This window comes from Oncorhynchus keta, chromosome 15 (assembly GCF_023373465.1).
Source record: "Oncorhynchus keta strain PuntledgeMale-10-30-2019 chromosome 15, Oket_V2, whole genome shotgun sequence".
In the NCBI taxonomy this organism is placed as follows: Eukaryota; Metazoa; Chordata; class Actinopteri; order Salmoniformes; family Salmonidae; genus Oncorhynchus; species Oncorhynchus keta.
The window spans coordinates 38572697-38592707 of NC_068435.1; the positions used below are offsets into that span (position 1 = coordinate 38572697).

At 42.7% G+C, this 20011-nt stretch overlaps 1 long non-coding RNA gene across 2 annotated transcripts; it reads left to right on the forward strand.

The window, feature by feature from the left end:
• Window positions 1–12160: 12160 nt before the first annotated feature.
• Window positions 12161–15139, forward strand: LOC127907712 (uncharacterized). Of its 2 annotated transcripts, none has more exons than XR_008065464.1 (3): window positions 12161–13015; window positions 13101–13185; window positions 13271–15139. It is a non-coding gene; the product is annotated as an uncharacterized LOC127907712 (long non-coding RNA). The 2 variants fall into 2 exon arrangements; XR_008065465.1 differs by having other exon boundaries at window positions 12161–12930; window positions 13016–13185.
• Window positions 15140–20011: the final 4872 nt, after the last annotated feature.

Sequence of the window (20011 nt, forward strand, 5' to 3'; positions counted from 1 at the left end):
GTCGCCCCAATGATAACATTGGATTGATAGATGCATGTGCACACACGTGCACGTATAGCATAGGTGACAGGTGTATAGTATAGTATAGGTGACAGTATAGGTGACAATAGCAGGATCATATCAAGGATAGCATCACAAATCAATACATGAATACCACTTGAAGCTTGATGAGGAGTTGATCATTTGAATCAGCTGTGTAGTGCTAAGGCAAAAAACAGAAATATACACCCTTTTGAGTCCCCAGGACCAGAACTGAGAACCACTGTTACTCTCTCACTTTGACAGCTGTGGCTGCTATCAATTCACCTTCCTCCATGGCTGTTAGCCAGCAACCTACACATGCATTTGGAGTTTTTTGTTGTTGTTGTTGTGATAAATACATCAAGTTAGGTAGCTGGTGATATTTAATTAACTTAGCTAGCTAGCTATACAGCATGTAAAGTTGGCTAGATAGCTACTGTAACTAGCTAAGTTAGCAGCTCATTTGAGTTAGCATGCACTGTAGGTAGTTAGCTAATATTACATAGTTGTTTTTTTACATTTTTAGACATGTATTTATTTACTTGAATAGGTTTTCCCAGTCATGTGCACGATTGCAAACTGGGCAGCAAAGTTTGTTTGTCACCAGAGCGGTTTTAGAGCATATTACTATGTAACTATTTAGCCATTTAATAACCAGACTTTCATACAAACTCGCTATGCTGAATTCTTGACGCACAACGGATGCTGCCAGCACGCCCACAAGCGAGTCACAATGGGCAGCCACTCCGTAGTTTTCTGCAGAGCTCTCCCATTGATTTACATTGGGTTCCCAGGTGTCCGTAGTTACAAAACGTCCTAAAAATGACTAGTGGTGCCCCCCCTGTGGCCGATCGATAGGGGGTGTTGAGGGGTTGCCCAGCGGCCAGGGACAATATCAGATTAGGGATAATACATACATGATATATGTATCCATGAACTTCATCTCTATATAGGACACTGGTCCAGAAGAGCTTATATGGTGTGCAGGCTTTTGCTCCAGCCCATCACTAACACACTTGCTAAACTATAAAGGAAGACCTTGCACTGTTTGATGTGCACATTGATTAGAATCTGCATAAATAATATTAACTTTTTTATATAACTATGTGTGCCCGCTTTCGTAAATTACAATATTTGTTGCATGTTTAGTTACTTGCAAAATTCATAGAAGACTCAAAGAAAATCCCACCAAAAAAGCCCCTCAAACGGACCATCCAAGCAATGGCAATGTAGTAAACTGACTTCATTTCCCACAATCCCACTGCATTCGTCCTTGCTACGAAAAGTGTCAGTCACAGCAAATACAAACAACATAGAAGGTGCAAGTTACTAAAGTCATAGTTTGGTAATAATGTCACAGACAGTGCGTCCAGGATCTAAAGATGATAATGACACGAAAGTGATTAACTTTCAAGAGTTTTGTTTGCAAAACGTGGACAGACTGAACATCGACGTGACAGATACAGTTGAAGTCGGAAGTTTACATACACCTTAGCCAAATACATTTGAGTTTTTCACAATTCCTGACATTTAATCCTAGTAAAAATTCCCTGTTTTAAGTCAGTTAGGATCACCACTTTATTTTAAGAATGTGAAATGTCAGAATAATAGTTGAGAGAATGATTTACTTCAGCTTTTATTTATTTCATCACATTCCCAGTGGGTCAGAAGTTTACATACACTCAATTAGTATTTGGTAGCGTTGCCTTTAAATTGTTTAACTTTGGTCAAACGTTTCAGGTAGCCTTCCGGAAGCTTCCCACAATAAGTTTGGTGAATTTTGGCCCATTCCTTCTGACAGAGCTGGTGTAACTGAGTCAGGTTTGATTTTCCCATGATGTCAAGCAAAGAGGCACTGAGTTTGAATGTTGGTCTTGAAATACACCTCCAATTGACTCAAATGATGTCAATTAGTTTATCAGAAGCTTCTAAAGCCATGACATAATTTTCTGGAATTTTCCAAGCTGTTTAAAGGCACAGTCAACTTAGTGTATGTACATTTCTGACCCACTGGAATTGTGATACAGTGAATTGTTAGTGAAATAATCTCTCTGTAAACAATTGTTGTACAAATGACTTGTGTCATGCACAAAGTAGATGTCCTAACCGACTTGCCAAAACTATAGTTTGTTAACAAGAAATTTGTGGAGTTGTTTAAAAACAAGTGACTCCAACCTAAGTGTGTGTAAACCTTAGACCCTGGGGTGGAGGCAGGCTGTCAACTGAATATTTTATTCGGTGGGATCCACAGATGGTGCGGGGATATCGACAAGGTAAGAGATCAACCCTTGTGTAAAAGTTTATTTGATTATCAACCAGCTAGCTAGCTAGTAGCCCAAAGGCTGGCAGATGATGATATTGACAAGGTAAGAGATCAACGCTTGTGTAAAAGTTTATTTGATTATCAACCAGCTTGCTAGCTAGTAGCCCAAAGGCTGGCAGATGATGATGTTGAGCCGTTTCATCTTACCATCCAAGGCACGTGTCAAAATGATTTAATCGGAGTGCTGAATGTCTGCAGGTTTTCGCTCCTCCCCTGTACTTGATTGGTAAATCAAGGTAACGAATGAGTAAATAACTCCCCTCACCTTGTTGTTTAAGCTTTACTTCAAAGGAAAAAACAAAAACCTGTAGGCACTATTGCTGTGTTCAAAACAACTGGGAACTCAGAAAAATACAAGGTCAAATTATGACGTCAGTGATCTTCAGGTCGGAGAAAGAAGAAATTTGTGGAGTTGGATGACCATTCAAATCTATTTTTTTTCCCCAGTTGGAGCTTGTTTTGTCCGAGTTCCCAGTTGATTGGAACCCGGCACATGCCCTCCATGGAATGAGTTTGACCCCTGATCCAAAGGAAATGTATGAAGCCTGTACAGGTATCCCACAGCACTGTGACACAATATTTTCTGAAACCATAAAGCTGCGGCTTGACTCAATACTGTCAAAACTGCTTTGATATTTATTTTTGTAGCAGGTATTTTTGTAATAAATGAAAGTTAAATCAGGGTCCATATCATTTGGTTCAAAATAAAATATAATATCAGAGTCTCTCAGATTAACATTATATAGTCGTTTCTTTTCAAATAAAATCTTCTGACATAAAAACAGTCCCAAAATAAATGATCAAGAGTTTCTGGGTCACAACCACAAAATACACATTTGTTATCAATAGCTATTTTAAATCTGTGTATAATAAAGGTCTTTACAGGGTAGATTCTATGAGTGAGTTTGTATGATACTTCTCTCACCTTATTAGATGTACGATATTTACCAGACAACAACGAGACTTTGTTCCAGTTTACTTGTCCAAGGGCTGCATTCCAGTACATTTTAGCAGAGGGAATAGTAACACATTGACATAGTTTCCTTATATACATGTTATTACATTTATAATTTAAAAGGTAAATTGAATACAGGAATCCTAGCGAGCTAATCCTTTGCTGCTGGAATATGTAATGCTTCACTTAGCTAATCATTCTGAATGGGAGGAGCTATAGGAGGGCGGGCTCATTGTCACTGATGAAATTGAATTAATGGACGGTGTCAAATGTAGAAACCACATGTTTGACTCCGTTCCGTTCGATTACACCCATTATGATGAGCCCGTCCTCCTCTAGCTCCTCCCACCAGCCTCCACTGCATTCACTATAGGGTGTTTTTGATGGAATTTATATGAATGACTAGAATAATCCACCCTGAAGCCGTATAATCGTATGAGGATGAAATAGATTAGAATTATGTATGACCATAGTCTGTACAATATGTCTATAAACCTTATTTGAATAACAGACAGACTGTCTGAGCAAGAGTCAGTGCCGACCTTGGCTGGGGCCACAGAGTACTTCCCAGGGTCTCCCTATCTTGAGGGAGGAGGGGGAGTAAGTCTCACAGATTCCCCTAATCTTTGTCGGCTGGGTAGCAGGACATTGTGTGTGTATGTTAGTGTGAATGTGTGTGCGTATGGTTGTTAGTGTGAATGTGTGTGTATGTTAGTGTGAATGCGTGTGCGTATGTTAGTGTGAATGTGTGTGAGTACGTTAGTGTGAATGTGTGTGAGTACGTTAGTGTGAATGTGTGTGCGTACGTTAGTGTGAATGTGTGTGCTTGAGAAGCCAGTATAAAATGAATTGTTTTGTACAATAGAGCAGCACGCTCCCGTAAATACATTTTCTGACTATTGTAGCTTGGCCTCCGTCTGATTTAATTTCAAGCAGTTTCCTACAAATTCTGACTATTGTAGCTTGGCCTCCATCTGATTCATTTCAACCAGTTTCCTACAAATTCTGGGTTTCAGGCTGAGTAGTTCATTGAATTGGGTTTATGAACATTGAGAACATAATTCTCGTGACAGGTGTGTAACCTGGTGTTATGCATTCCCGTATGTTGTGTCTTGTCGGTTTCATAACCACGTCTTTATAGCAATTCAATAATGACCAGAGACAGGAATTAGTTTAACTATTTATCTGAACATGCTCATCTCAACACACTTTACCCATGATGCTCTGCGTATACAACTACGGTAAGATTGGAGGTGCAAATGGTACAAACCTAATGCACAACAACTCCTCCTCTCCTACATGAACTGTCACAAGATTAAGTCCAAGCATTTAGATGTGCCCGCCTATCTCTCGTAGGGTAACGGCAATAACAATGTCTGTCAACTGTGAGGTTGACACAGACGTAGGCATGTGAGTAGCCTGTATCATAGTCTGGTCACACATTTGTGTGGGTGCAGCTGAGTCACTGTCCTTAGAATGTGACCGTGAGCCCCTAGGTGATGACTGTGTCATGACGTTGGCCTCTTTGGGTATAGCAAGCCCCATCCCCCTCTCCCTGCCTCCCCCTTGCCTCCTTCAACTAGGTTGCTGTGGTCAGAGAGGTCGTAAATTCCTGAGAAGACCCTGCCACATGGCCACATAGTATAAGAGGCAGAGTACATTTTCATAGAGAACAAAGCAATTCCTTCCACCTCACAGAACTTGAGGTACGAACAAATTTCATGTTCCGGAGAAAGTATAAAAGATCAGTGAAGAATCCAGCTACGAACTGGTCCGTTTGTCACGACTTGGGAAGCTCATGGGAGACGGTGTGGCCACATTACCATAACGCTGTTTATATAATAGCCTCAGATATGAGGTTTACATCTAATTGTTGTATAAGATGAATGAGCGAGTATGATACTGTTTGTAAAATTGTGTAATATGATTTTGGACTCTTTAATGAAGGAAACCTCAAAAAGGGGATTAGAGTTTGGAGTCATAGTGAAGACTGGGTTTGTGCAGATAACGAACAATTTACGACATTTGGAATGAGACTAACGTGAGGTAAAGTAAATAATTCATTCATCAGAAGACTATGGATCAGATATTAAAATGTCTGAAAGGTTATATTAGGAAATTATAACCTTGTAATCTGAATATTTTTCCTCGGTGCCCCGACTTCCTAGTTAATTACGGTTACATGATTAATCAGTCTAATCACGTAATACTAATTACAGAGAATCTTTGATAAAAACCACAAGTCTTCAGTTTAATGATAGTAAAGACACGACAACTGCTTGGTCAGAATGTCATCCAGTGACAGTTCTGGACCACTCACAACTGGTGGTTCTGTCGTTGTGGGTTTATTCAACAGTAACTGATCTGTTTACCTTTTCCATATGTGACGTCCTCTGTTGTCTAAACAATGTAGGACACAGGACCAGTCTAGCAGGAACCCAGCTTGGTCCGTTGAGGTAGTTCCTAGCTGAGACTGTTCCTCCAGGATCAAAAGATCCTGTGTTTGGCTCGCAGTTCACAACGTTTGGCGTGACTCTTCTGTTGATGTTGTACTGCCTTCTTTGCGAGGCTTGAATAGGTTGAAGCTTGTACGTAGCTCTCTCTTCATGAGTAGCGACACAGGCGAAGATTTGGTGGCTGCATGCAGCGTGTTCCTGTAGGATAGCAGGAAGCTGTTCAAGCATTGGTGCAGTGTCCTTTGAACTGGAGGCGCTTTTAAGACCAGTTTCATGGTCTGTACGAACCTCTCCGCCAGCCCGTTGGTAGATGGATGATACGGTCTGGACCTAATGTTCTGTACACCATTCACCTGTAGGGACGTGGCCATTTCTCTAGTTGCGGTCCGTTGTCGCTAAAGAGTCGATTGTCCACTTGGAGTGACCTTGGCTTGACCACAGGCGGTGGTAACCTGGAAAGTCCATCTGTGTTGCAGTGCAGTTCAGACTTGCGGTGCTTGGTGTCGTAGGGGTGTACTGACAACAACAAAGCCCTCCTCCAACTTTCTGCTGTCAGCAAGTGAAGGAATCTGAGTGTGCGGTCCGAAGATGCTCGTCAGCAGATGATCTGTAAGCAGGGTGGATTTATTTTCATTCAGATACTCGTGAAACTTGCACACTCCAAAAACAATGGCAAAGGCTTCTCGTTGTATCTGTGTGTGTTTTCCTTTCCTCTTTGGTCAATGTCCTTGACGCGATCAGCTTCTCTTCACCGGAAGGCATGATATAGCTTGCAGCTAACAGTCTAGTTGATAGTGTTGTTTTGTGAATAGTGTACAGATGAACCATTGATCGCTCACAAATTGCTTGTATTTGTCTCTGTCCTTTGTCTATCTTCGATTATGTGTTATGTGTGCACAGAGCCACAACCAAAACTTCCTCCACGGGGATAGTAAAGTAATTATCTTATAGGACACCACTGCTCCCACACCATAGGGATTAGCATCACAAGCTAGTAGGATGGGCGATGATGGCTTGAAGTGGGTCTGCTTCAGATCTCATGAGTGTTTCCATGGTTTTCACGAATGCTTCCTCGTATTGTTCTGTCCATTTCCATGTTTTGTCCTGATTAAGCAACGGATGCAGCGGCTTCAGCTTTGTTGCATCAGTAGTAATTCAGTAACCCCAGGAAGGTACATAGTAGGCTGGAATACTTTTGTCTCGAGGCTCTCAGCGAATCATCAGAGGGTGATTCGTCGACCAGCCATCATTATCGTAGAGCACTCAATTGATTCACTTTATATGTGTGTGTTGTATTCACCTGCTCCCTTATTAATAAGTGAATGATGATTCACGTTTGTGATGATGATGACTATTAACCCCATGATATATGCACTACCTCATGGAGGCGTACAGGTTGATCTACCAGACCTACCTGGAGGATGGCCTCCTGTGCCCATGACCAGTACAAGAGACTAGTGGGAGGATGGCTTCCTCAGCATGTGGAGGGGCAACTCTGCCACCATGGTACGGGTCATCCCCTACCCTGCTATCCAGTTCTGTGCCCATGACCAGTACAAGAGACTAGTGGGAGGATGGCTTCCTCAGCCTGTAGAGGGGCAACTCTGCCACCATGGTACGGGTCATCCCCTACCCTGCTATCCAGTTCTGTGCCCATGACCAGTACAATAGACTAGTGGGAGGATGCGGCTTCCAGGGCAAGCGAGTATCCATCCATATCGTAACTCATCTAGTCCAGAGCCTAGGTTTTTTCCTAGGTTCCTGCCTTTTAGAGAGTTTGTCCCATCCACTGTGCTTCTACATCTGCATTGCCTGCTCTTTGGGGTTTTAGGCTGGGTATCCGTAAAGCACTTTGACAACTGCTGATGTAAGAAGGGCTGTATAAAATGCATGTGATTGATGATTGAGATTAGGGTCCTCCGAGGCCCTGTGGAACACATTGGAAGTCCCCCTTATCATGTAATATGTGTACTGTGTTCCAGAGCCCTGCCGCCTGTGCCAAGGTTACTTGTGGGCTCCATGGCGGGTACCACAGCTGCCATGCTCACCTACCCACTGGATATGGTACGAGCCAGGGTGGCCGTCACGCCCAAGGAGATGTAAGATATCTACCCCCTGAGAGCACACACACACAGTCTGTTTGTGGTGCGGGAATAACTCACACATCATGCATGTGTTTGTGTGGATCTCTCGTGAGGAGGGTTTGAAGACGCTGTACCGTGGTTTTACCCCCACCACACTGTACCGTGGTTTTACCCCCACCACACTGTACCGGGGTTTTACCCCCACCACACTGTACCGTGGTTTTACCCCACCACACTGTACCGGGGTTTTACCCCCACCACACTGTACCGTGGTTTTACCCCCACCACACTGTACCGTGGTTTTACCCCCACCACACTGTACCGTGGTTTTACCCCCACCACACTGTACCGTGGTTTTACCCCCACCACACTGTACCGTGGTTTTACCCCCACCACACTGTACCGTGGTTTTACCCCCACCACACTGTACCGTGGTTTTTTACCGTGGTTTTACCCCCACCACACTGTACCGTGGTTTTACCCCACCACACTGTACCGTGGTTTTACCCCCACCACACTGTACCGTGGTTTTACCCCACCACACTGTACCGTGGTTTTACCCCCACCACACTGTACCGTGGTTTTACCCCCACCACACTATACCGTGGTTTTACCCCACCACACTGTACCGTGGTTTTACCCCACCACACTGTACCGTACACACTGTACCGTGGTTTTACCCCCACCACACTCGGAGTGGTGCCCGACGCTGGACTCAGCTTCTTCACCTACAAGACACTCAAGAAAATGCATGCAGGTACTGTACTTTCTCAGCTGATTTAGCTTGTCTTTTCTAGTGCCTGGCTACTGTATATTTACATGTAAGGTAGCCTACTATCATTCTGACATGAATCCTGTCCCTCTATCACCCTACCCTGTATCTCTGTCTCTGTGTTTCTTAATATACATACTACTTTGCTCCACATTCTCATGCTCCGATTTTGATCCCCGAGGGTGTTTTCTTGAGTATGTTCTTGAGGACTATAGTGTGGAGAAAGCATTGCCATTTGAAAAGCACTGGCACTCCCCTGCTGTTGCATTACCTTTGACCAATCGAGGCAAAACAATATAACGGTAGCTAACAAGCTTTTGTACACTCTTCCGTACATTTGACCTTTCTTTTAGCACCCCAAAAACGTAATACTTCCAGGTCAACTGTAATGTGAATACCATTGTAAAGCACAAGACCTGCATGCTGCCCGTCTCTGCATGGTTGACGGCAGAAATGGAGCTCCGCTGGGTCTTTTAAATGGTGGGTGGGGAAGCGAAAGCTACTGAGTGATTCAGTTGGATTCTTGGTAACTTTGAACATTGAGATATTAAAGACATGATAGATCACATAGTATATAAAGAAGTCAGAAGTTAATTGTTCTCTGTAGTAAGACAACTAAGCTTGGAATGTGCTGAGTGCAGGGAAAACAATTGCATGTGACAGTACTGACAAGGGGAGAAACCGTTGAAGGCTCATATCACTTAGTTCCCTGCTTAGCAAGAAGGATGTGATGTTTAGAGTTAAGGAGGAGAATCGACCCAAAGTGGGGTATGAATACCACCACGTATCACTTAGTTCCCTGCTTAGCAAGAAGGATGTGATGTTTAGAGATAAGGAGGAGAATTGACCCAAAGTGGGGTATGAATACCACCACGTATCACTTAGTTCCCTGCTTAGCAAGAAGGATGCAATGTTTAGAGATAAGGAGGAGAATCCACCCAAAGTGGGTTATGAATACCACCACGTATCACTTAGTTCCCTGCTTAGCAAGAAGGATGCAATGATCACTTAGTTCCCTGCTTAGCAAGAAGGATGTGATGTTTAGAGATAAGGAGGAGAATCCACCCAAAGTGGGAGAATACCACCACAAAGTGGGTTTATGAATACCACCACCCACGTATCACTTAGTTCCCTGCTTAGCAAGAAGGATGTGATGTTTAGAGATAAGGAGGAGAATCCACCCAAAGTGGGTTATGAATACCACCATGTATCACTTAGTTCCCTGCTTAGCAAGAAGGATGTGATGTTTAGAGATAAGGAGGAGAATCCACCCAAAGTGGGTTATGAATACCACCACGTATCACTTAGTTCCCTGCTTAGCAAGAAGGATGCAATGTTTAGAGATAAGGAGGAGAATCCACCCAAAGTGGGGTATGAATACCACCACGTATCACTTAGTTCCCTGCTTAGCAAGAAGGATGTGATGTTTAGAGATAAGGAGGAGAATCCACCCAAAGTGGGTTATGAATACCACCACGTATCACTTAGTTCCCTGCTTAGCAAGAAGGATGTGATGTTTAGAGATAAGGAGGAGAATCCACCCAAAGTGGGTTATGAATACCACCATGTATCACTTAGTTCCCTGCTTAGCAAGAAGGATGCAATGTTTAGAGATAAGGAGGAGAATCCACCCAAAGTGGGTTATGAATACCACCAATCACTTAGTTCCCCTTAGCAAAAGGATGCAATGTTTAGAGATAGGAGGAGAATACCAAAGTGGGTTATGAATACCACCACGTATCACTTAGTTCCCTGCTTAGCAAGAAGGATGCAATGTTTAGAGATAAGGAGGAGAATGCCACCCAAAGTGGGGTTATGAATACCACCACGTGCAATGTTTAGCGATAAGGAGGAGAATCACCCTTAGTTCCCTGCTTAGCAAGAAGGATGCAATGTTTAGAGATAAGGAGGAGAATCCACCCAAAGTGGGTTATGAATACCACCACGTATCACTTAGTTCCCTGCTTAGCAAGAAGGATGCAATGTTTAGAGATGAGGAGAATCCACCCAAAGTGGGGTATGAATACCACCACGTATCACTTAGTTCCCTGCTTAGCAAGAAGGATGTGATGTTTAGAGATAAGGAGGAGAATCCACCCAAAGTGGGATGAATACCACCACATCATGTTCCCTGCTTAGCAAGAAGGATGCAATGTTTAGAGATAAGGAGGAGAATCCACCCAAAGTGGGGTATGAATACCACCATGTATCACTTAGTTCCCTGCTTAGCAAGAAGGATGCAATGTTTAGAGATAAGGAGGAGAATCCACCCAAAGTGGGGTATGAATACCACCACGTATCACTTAGTTCCCTGCTTAGCAAGAAGGATGCAATGTTTAGCGTTAAGGAGGAGAATCCACCCAAAGTGGGTTATGAATACCACCACATATCACTTAGTTCCCTGCTTAGCAAGAAGGATGCAATGTTTAGAGATAAGGAGGAGAATCCACCCAAAGTGGGTTATGAATACCACCACGTATCACTTAGTTCCCTGCTTAGCAAGAAGGATGCAATGTTTAGAGATGAGGAGAATCCACCCAAAGTGGGGTATGAATACCACCACGTATCACTTAGTTCCCTGCTTAGCAAGAAGGATGCAATGTTTAGAGATAAGGAGGAGAATCCACCCAAAGTGGGTTATGAATACCACCACGTATCACTTAGTTCCCTGCTTAGCAAGAAGGATGCCATGTTTAGAGATAAGGAGGAGAATCCACCCAAAGTGGGTTATGAATACCACCACGTATCACTTAGTTCCCTGCTTAGCAAGAAGGATGCAATGTTTAGAGTTAGGGAGGAGAATCGACCCAAAGTGGGGTATGAATACCACCACGTATCACTTAGTTCCCTGCTTAGCAAGAAGGATGCAATGTTTAGCGTTAAGGAGGAGAATCCACCCAAAGTGGGTTATGAATACCACCACGGGGGAAGCCATGTCTTTTGTCTGGATACAGCTGTGTGCTTCTCTAGTGTCCGTGAGTTATTTAAATAAGAACCTAACAAGGGAGATACGTTGTGTGGGGAAACAGCTTTTTACACCCAATTTGTCCAACTTATCACCTCTAAAATGTAAATAAAACTCTATAAAGAGGTTATATAATGTCTCATTACATACCTATTTGAAGGCTTGTGTCGAATTTGAGTCAGGTTTTTGGGGCTGCGCTAAAGTTCTTCATTCAACTTAATTTAACGGCTGTCACGACCTTTGAGTCATGGTGGCTCGCAGTGATTACGATGAACTCACGAGGAATTCACTTTACGCTCCCCATTACACTCACCATTGATCATTTCTTGTTTTTAATCTGCGTGACACAATGAGGGTAATAATGCATGCCGTACATTACGTAGTGACACGTCACCATTTAACGTACAGTGTCAGGGGTAAATAAAAAATAAAAACTTTTCTCCAATACTATTGGCAGTTACCATGTCAATCAACGTTTGAATATAAACAGCTCACACCCCGGATGTTGATGCCAACACAGTCGCTACAGTCCCATTTTTAGTTTCCATTGCTGCAGTTGTACAAATGTGTACGGAATGGGGATAGCTACCGTTAGAGGACTTTCTTGCTTCTGTAATCAATTGTAGTGACTTTGATTAGTTCAGAATAAAAGCAGTAGTTCATAGAGGACTCCACTGCTCAGTAGTGCAATTCAAAGCAAAGAATCCACTATGGGCGGAAAGGTACTTTCAAAAGATCTATGAGATAAAGTTGTGGAAAGGCACAAGTCAGGTGATGGATGTGAAAAGATTTCAAAGGCTTTGTCCCTCGGATCACTGTTAGGACCATTATTAAGAAATGGAAGGTGCATGGCACCACCCAGACCCTGTATAGATCAGTGTGTTCCTCCAAACTGGATCACTGTTAGGACCATTATTAAGAAATGGAAGGTGCATGGCACCACCCAGACCCTGTATAGATCAGTGTGTTCCTCCAAACTGGATCACTGTTAGGACCATTATTAAGAAATGGAAGGTGCATGGCACCACCCAGACCCTGTATAGATCAGTGTGTTCCTCCAAACTGGATCACTGTTAGGACCATTATTAAGAAATGGAAGGTGCATGGCACCACTCAGACCCTGTATAGATCAGTGTGTTCCTCCAAACTGGATCACTGTTAGGAACATTATTAAGAAATGGAAGGTGCATGGCACCACTCAGACCCTGTATAGATCAGTGTGTTCCTCCAAACTGGATCACTGTTAGGACCATTATTAAGAAATGGAAGGTGCATGGCACCACTCAGACCCTGTATAGATCAGTGTGTTCCTCCAAACTGGATCACTGTTAGGACCATTATTAAGAAATGGAAGGTGCATGGCACCACTCAGACCCTGTATAGATCAGTGTGTTCCTCCAAACTGGATGACTGTTAGGACCATTATTAAGAAATGGAAGGTGCATGGCACCACTCAGACCCTGTATAGATCAGTGTGTTCCTCCAAACCGGATCACTGTTAGGAACATTATTAAGAAATGGAAGGTGCATGGCACCACTCAGACCCTGTATAGATCAGTGTGTTCCTCCAAACTGGATGACTGTTAGGACCATTATTAAGAAATGGAAGGTGCATGGCACCACTCAGACCCTGTATAGATCAGTGTGTTCCTCCAGACTGGATCACTGTTAGGACCATTATTAAGAAATGGAAGGTGCATGGCACCACTCAGACCCTGTATAGATCAGTGTGTTCCTCCAAACTGGATGACTGTTAGGACCATTATTAAGAAATGGAAGGTGCATGGCACCACTCAGACCCTGTATAGATCAGTGTGTTCCTCCAAACTGGATGACTGTTAGGACCATTATTAAGAAATGGAAGGTGCATGGCACCACTCAGACCCTGTATAGATCAGTGTGTTCCTCCAAACTGGATCACTGTTAGGACCATTATTAAGAAATGGAAGGTGCATGGCACCACTCAGACCCTGTATAGATCAGTGTGTTCCTCCAAACTGGATGACCGGGCAAGGAGACTACCAGGAAGACGAAGGTGACTTTGAAGGAGCTTCCAGACTTTATGGCAAAGACTGGTCAATGTGTGTATGTGACCACAATATCACAAGCTCTCCACAAATCTGGGGTCTATGGGAGGGTGGCAAGAAAAAAGCACTCCTCAAAAAAGGCCACATAATGTCTTGTTTGAGCTTTGCCAAAAAGCACATTGTAGATTCCGAGGCCAAGTGGCAAAAGGTGCTGTGGTCAGATGAGACCAAAATTGAACTTTTTGGACTAAATCCAAAACGATATGTCTGGCGAAAACCCAATACATCTTTCCACCCAAAGAACACCATGCCTACAGTAAAGCACGGCGGTGGCAGCATCCTGTTGTTGAGGCGTTTCTCGTCAGCAGGGACTGGAGCGCTTGCACTGGAGATAGATTCTTGAGGAGAACCTGCAGCCCTCTGCCAGGAAGTTGAAAATGGGAAGATGGTTCACGCTTCAACATGACAATGAGCCAAAGCAACAGTACGGTGGCTGAAGGACAACAAGGTGAATGTCCTTGAGTGAACTAGTCAGAGTGTAACAGTATAACTTTAGACCGTCCCCTCGCCCATACCCGGGCACGAACCAGGGACCCTCTGCACACATCAACAACAGTCACCCACGAAGCATTGTTACCCATTGCTCCACAAAAGCCGCCAACACCCACCCATAGGCGCTCCAGCGGGTATATTTTCACTGGTCATCCCCAAAGCCAACACTTACTTTGGCCGCCTTTCCTTCCAGTTCTCTGCTGCCAATGACTGGAACGAATTGTAAAAATCACTGAAGCTGGAGACTTATATCTCCCTCACTAGTTTTAAGCATCAGCTGTCAGAGCAGCTTTCCGATCACTGTACCTGTACACAGCCATCTGTAAATAGCACACCCAACTACCTCATCCCCATATTATTATTTACCCTCTTGCTCTTTTGCACCCCAGTATCTCTACTTGCACATCATCATCTGCACATCTATCACTCCAGTGTTAATGCTAAATTGTAATTATTTCACCTCTATGGCCTATTTATTGCCTTACCTCCCTTCTCTTCTACATTTGCACACACTGTACATATATTTTTCTATTGTGTTATTGACTGTATGTTTGCTTGTGTAACTCTGTTGTTTTTGTCACAGTGCTTTGCTTTATCTTGGCCAGGTCGCAGTTGTAAATGAACTTGTTCTCAACTGGCCTACCTGGTTAAATAAAGGTGAAATAAAATAAATAAAAAATAAAGAGTGCTTGGTTGCAAATGTGACGTGACTAAGTCCAATTGCTCTTGCGACTCATTATCTGAAGTGCCTAGAGAGGAATAGTAACTTTTTTACTATGTTTGGTAAACGTATAATACTTCACTAACCTTTTGTTGATTGCTTCCATTTTCTAGCCTGGCCTCTGTTTTTCATATGGGGCTCCCGAGTGGCGAAGCAGTCTAAGGCACTGCATCTCAGTGCTATAGGTGTCACTACAATCCCTGGTTCGAATCCAGGCTGTATCACATCTGGCTGTGACCGGGAGTCCCATAGGGCTGTGCACGATTGGCTCAATGTCGTCTGTGGTAGGGGAGGGTTTGACTGGGTTAGGGGTGGGTTTAGATACATGGAATCTGTGTACAGTCTTGATTGACGGTGTTCTTCTGAAGAGAATTGTGAAATCTCTGAAATAAAGCTGTTGTCATACACCCTAAAGCTACAGCTGTCTTCTATTTCTCTTACCGTTGTACCGTGTCAGTGGGATTCATTTTTCCAATTCTAAAAATCAAATGGATGGGAAGGAAAAACTGATCCCCCACCAGAGTCAAAATTAAATAATCTCAGCCACCTGATTTACTAAGCAAATGCAAAAAAAAATCTATCTAATTTATTATTGAAAAAAGGTGACATTAAAATGATCTGAACATCATGTACATCATTTTAAACTGCAAGAAAGACAAACTGTGGTGGCCACAAGAGAGCGCTATATGACTGCTAAACTGGTGGAATCCTGAATCTTGGTTTCATCATACCCAGAGCAATCAAGTTCAGAATGGAACCTTCTGTAGATGGCAGTGCAACACCATTATAGCAAATATGTTTTAGTATGGTGATGGCCTTGTGCTTCCTTGGTCCTGCCCTGCCTTAACTCACTACCACCAATCACACCTGGGTCCTTATAGTCTCAAGTAGCCTCTCCTTCTATAGAAGGATTCTGAAAGGTGTACTCGTGTGGTGAAAACCCACCCAGTCCCTTTCAAGTAATATTGGAGATGATCACAGAGAGGAGGGTGTTTTGAGAGTATTGACCAATCATGTCTTAATGTCATAATTTCTTAATTCAAACCCATACCGTGCACTGTGTCATATGAATGGATGTTGTGTCATTTTAGTTTAGTAAACATCAGCCTTGATTCCGGGTCAAAACACAACCTGAATTTGTGTTGTGTAAAGGTGAAGGCAATATGGTCGATGCGGCCGACACCAGATTTCTCCTGTTTCACATCAGTGCAGATGAGACAAGGCGACGAAGCCACATTAGACTGAGACACCTGTTCCATCCTCTTGAACTTAATAGTGGGGCGGCAGGTATCCTAGTGGTTAGAGCTTTGGACAAGTAACCAAAAGGTTGCAAGATCGAATCCCCGAGCTGACAAAGTAAAAGTCTGTCGTTCTGCCCCTGAACAAGGCAGTTAACCCACTGTTCCTAGGCCATCGTTGAAAATAAGAATTTGTTCTTAGCTGACTTGCCTGGTTAAATAAAATACATAAATAGTGAGTGGTGAGTGGTGGGTGGTGGGCCACCTTGGCCTCCAACCAATCTGAAGTCTCCATTGAGCACCCGTCATCCTAACAGAAGATTTGATTTATTAGGATCCCCATTAGCGGACACCAATGGTGACAGCTGGTCTGACAAGTAACGAAAAAGACTTTACAATTTACATGCGTTTAAAACCGTTAATGGCTCAGTTTTAAAACCGTTAACGTAGAATGTATGCACACATGACTGTAAGTGTATAAAAGCGTCAGCTAAATGGCATATATTTTTTTTTTTTTTTTTTTTTAACGGAAGTGGGCTGTTGTGGGGAGAAAGGAGATGGGTATGGAAAGAAAGGGATACAAGATGTGGTTGCCATAGGTACTTGGTGGAGTGCCAGGTAGCAGGGAAAAACAATGATCGTTTATTCAAATAACTCACACTGTTGAACCATTCTGCCTGTTTAACCATTCCATGGCACCGGGCTTACTAAAACCCATAGAAACAACTGCAGTAGAAATCATTGGGAGCATCCACAACTGTACTCACCTCTGAATAGGAGTAAGAGGTAGGAAAATAAATTAATTTCCTGTCATTAAAGGATGCGTTTCAGTATATACAGTGCATTCGGGCATTCTTATTCTGAAATGCATTAAATAAAACAATTTCCTCATCAATCTACACACAAAAACCCCATAATGACACAGTGAAAACAGGTTTTTCGTTTTTTTTTTGCAAATGTATTAAAAATGTAAAAGTAAAAGGCACATGACAGCCTGCAGTAAAAGGCACATGACAGCCTGCAGTAAAAGGCACATGACAGCCTGCAGTAAAAGGCCCATGACAGCCTGCAGTAAAAGGCACATGACAGCCTGCAGTAAAAGGCACATGACAGCCTGCAGTAAAAGGCACATGACAGCCTGCAGTAAAAGGCACATGACAGCCTGCAGTAAAAGGCACATGACAGCCTGCAGTAAAAGGCACATGACAGCCTGCAGTAAAAGGCACATGACAGCCTGCAGTAAAAGGCACATGACAGCCTGCAGTAAAAGGCACATGACAGCCTGCAGTAAAAGGCACATGACAGCCTGCAGTAAAAGGCACATGACAGCCTGCAGTAAAAGGCACATGACAGCCTGCAGTAAAAGGCACATGACAGCCTGCAGTAAAAGGCACATGACAGCCTGCAGTAAAAGGCACATGACAGCCTGCTTGGAGTTTACCAAAAGGCACCTAAATGACTCTCTCAGACCACGAGAAGCAAGATTCTCTGGATACTTTCTGAATACTTTCCAAATGCACTGTAGAGGTAGGTTACAACAAGCAGATGATAGAATTGTATCGGAATCTGTCAGGTGCATCTGACAGTTTATGATACACTACAAGGCAACAAGACTTTATTTATCCCTTGAGGGGCTATCATCAGGAGCAAGAACTTATACACTGAACAGACATGCAAACACAAAATAAAACAATTTCAAAGATGTTACTCAGCTACAGTTTTTAGAATGAAATCAGTGAATTGAAATAAACTCATTAGGCCCTAATCTATGGATTTCATGCCTGGGAATACAGATATGCATCTGTTGGTCAAATATATATTTTTAAAAAGGTAGGGGTGTAGATCAGAAAACCAGTCAGTATTCATCCGTGAAGAGCACACTTCTCCAGTGGGCCAGTTGCCATCGAAGGTGAGCATTTGCCCACTGAAGTTGGTTACTATGCCGAACTGCAGTCAGGTCAAGACCCTGGTGAGGCCGTCGAGCATGCAGATGAGCTTCCCTGAGATGGTTTCTGACAGTTTATGCAGAAATTCTTTGGTGTTACAAACCCACAGTTTAATCAGCTGTCCAGGTGGCTGGTCTCAGGCCATCCCACTGTTGAAGAAGACGGATGTGGAGGTCCTGGGCTGTCGTGGTTCCACGTGGTCTTTGGTTGTGAGGCCGGTTGGACATACTGCCAAATTCTATAAAATGACATTATGGTAGAGAAATACAAATTCTCTGGCAACAGATCTGGTGGACATTCCTGCAGTCATCTTGCCAATTGCACGCTCCTATAAACCTTGAGACGTCTGTGGCATTGTGTTGTGTGACAACTGCACATTTTAGTGGCCTTTTATTGTCCCCAGCACAAGGTGCACCTGGGTAATGATCATGCTGTTTAATGAGGTTCTTGATATGGCACACCTGTCAGGTGGATGGATTATCTTGGCAAAGGAAAAATGCTCACTAACAGGAATGTAAACAAATGTGTGCAATAAACTTGAGAGAAATACGCTTTTTGTGTGTATGGAACATTTCTGGGATCTTTTATTTCAGCTCATGAAACATGGGACCAGCACTTTACATGTTGCATTTATATTTTTGTTCAGTGTATATGCAATACTGTACGTGAATATTCCTACAGAACCATCACTGTGCACAGAATACTGCATTGGATGTAAGATGTTTTATGCATAGTCAATCCACCTTATCACTCCACGTTAAAAGACCCGTTACTATCGTTGTTATGGTGATTATGTTAATTAGACACACCAAGGAAAGCAAAGACACACAAGGTTCCCCATTGGCTTCCTGATGTACCGAAATTGAGCTCATACGTAACGGATCTGATGCAGGGATGGAAGAGTCCAGCACTGTGGATTCCAACAGTGGGAGAGCCCTTGTCCAATGGGATGATTTTTTGGGGGGTGTATTTTATAAATCTGCAGTTCATGTGGCTGTGTGCGCTTTCTGTATCACATGTAGGCTAAGATAAACATTTAATAACACAGTTAGAAGGAGGAAGATTCATTTTTCATGTCCAGGCCAAATGATGAATCTGTCTTATGCGCACTATGTGTTTTTATTCGATGTACTTGCATTTCTGAGAACAACATCTGTCGTCTATTCGAGGATTTTAATTGACTAAAATATAAACACGGCTTCTTTAGCAGCCTGCAACGTATAGACTAATAGGCCACACTCGTTCGAGGGTTATTGAGGTGTGCAAGCTCAGTGTTTGGTGTTGAGCTGTCTTATAATAATGAGGTTAACTAATTAGATGGATGTTTGTGTCAGACAACAGTACTGGGGAGGATATATTCACGCACAGTATGTGTATGGTCAACACAGGCTATTGTCAGTGGCTACAGAACTACATTAAGGTATGGAATATGAATTGTGATTTCAGTAAACGCCAAGATGATATAAATTACCTTACATTTAGCTTTTGTTTCTTGCACCAATCGAAATGTATTTGGTCATTTAGACAATAATAACCATGCTCTCAGATATTTCTATCATCCTTCTCATTATTCGTTTTTAATAAACGTATTCGTTTTGTTTGTTTGACGTTTTGTTTGACATGCTACTATTTGATTGACTATGAAGATTTGGTGTCTTGCAATTGATCAAACTTGCTCTTGAAATATGTGACAAATTATGACAATGTTAAAATAAATGTGATCCTTTATGGGAGCATAATTTTGCCAGCCAATGAATACAATTTCAGCACTGTTTAAATTAAGACTTTGATGCTTAAATATTTTCAAGAGCTTGTTTTTTTTACTGCTAAATGTATTACTTTTTGTATACATATATATCTAACAATATTTTGAAGTTGATATAACATTAGCCTGAACCTTGTTATTACAAAATAATTAACGCCAGTTGTAGCGATAACATCAACGAGCTAT